The 546-nt window shown below is 49.5% G+C and overlaps 1 non-coding gene across 1 annotated transcript; it reads left to right on the top strand.

Moving 5' to 3' along the window:
- Positions 1–473: 473 nt before the first annotated feature.
- On the top strand, positions 474–546 carry TRNAT-UGU (transfer RNA threonine (anticodon UGU)). Its single transcript has one exon. It is a non-coding gene; the product is annotated as a tRNA-Thr (tRNA).

Consider the following 546-nt stretch of genomic DNA (forward strand, 5'->3'; position numbering starts at 1 on the left):
CGAGCTGTAAAGAGGTCCCTAGTCTAACGAACTTGAGGCAGGCGGTTGCCGGTCGGTGGATGTCCAAATCAAGGAGAAAACCGTGTGCGGATGTCTGGGTTTCATGTGAAAGATCTTAATTTTCACAATTTGCAGAGGGCGCGGGGGGGGAAAGCTTTCACTACCTCAGACTGTGCAGGGTTGGGCAGATTTCTGCAATTTAAAATAGTGGTAGTTCCTGTCACCGCCCCCCATATTGCTCTGTCCCCAGCAAGAGTCTACAAACTTAGTTCCAGTAGTTGGGAAATAGATAGAAACGACGTTCAGGTTTTGGTCGCCTGGTACCTACAGACACTCTAATAAAGGTCCAGCAGGAAGGAAGAGAAATAAGTTGTACATCAAGGCCCCATAGCTCAGGGGTTTTGGTCGCCTGGTACCTACAGACACTCTAATAAAGGTCCAGCAGGAAGGAAGAGAAACAAGTTGTACATCAAGGCCCCATAGCTCAGGGGTTAGAGCACTGGTCTTGTAAACCAGGGGTCGCGAGTTCAAATCTCGCTGGGGCCT

The sequence above is a fragment of the Physeter macrocephalus genome, chromosome 11 (genome assembly GCF_002837175.3).
Source record: "Physeter macrocephalus isolate SW-GA chromosome 11, ASM283717v5, whole genome shotgun sequence".
Classification (NCBI taxonomy): Eukaryota; Metazoa; Chordata; class Mammalia; order Artiodactyla; family Physeteridae; genus Physeter; species Physeter macrocephalus.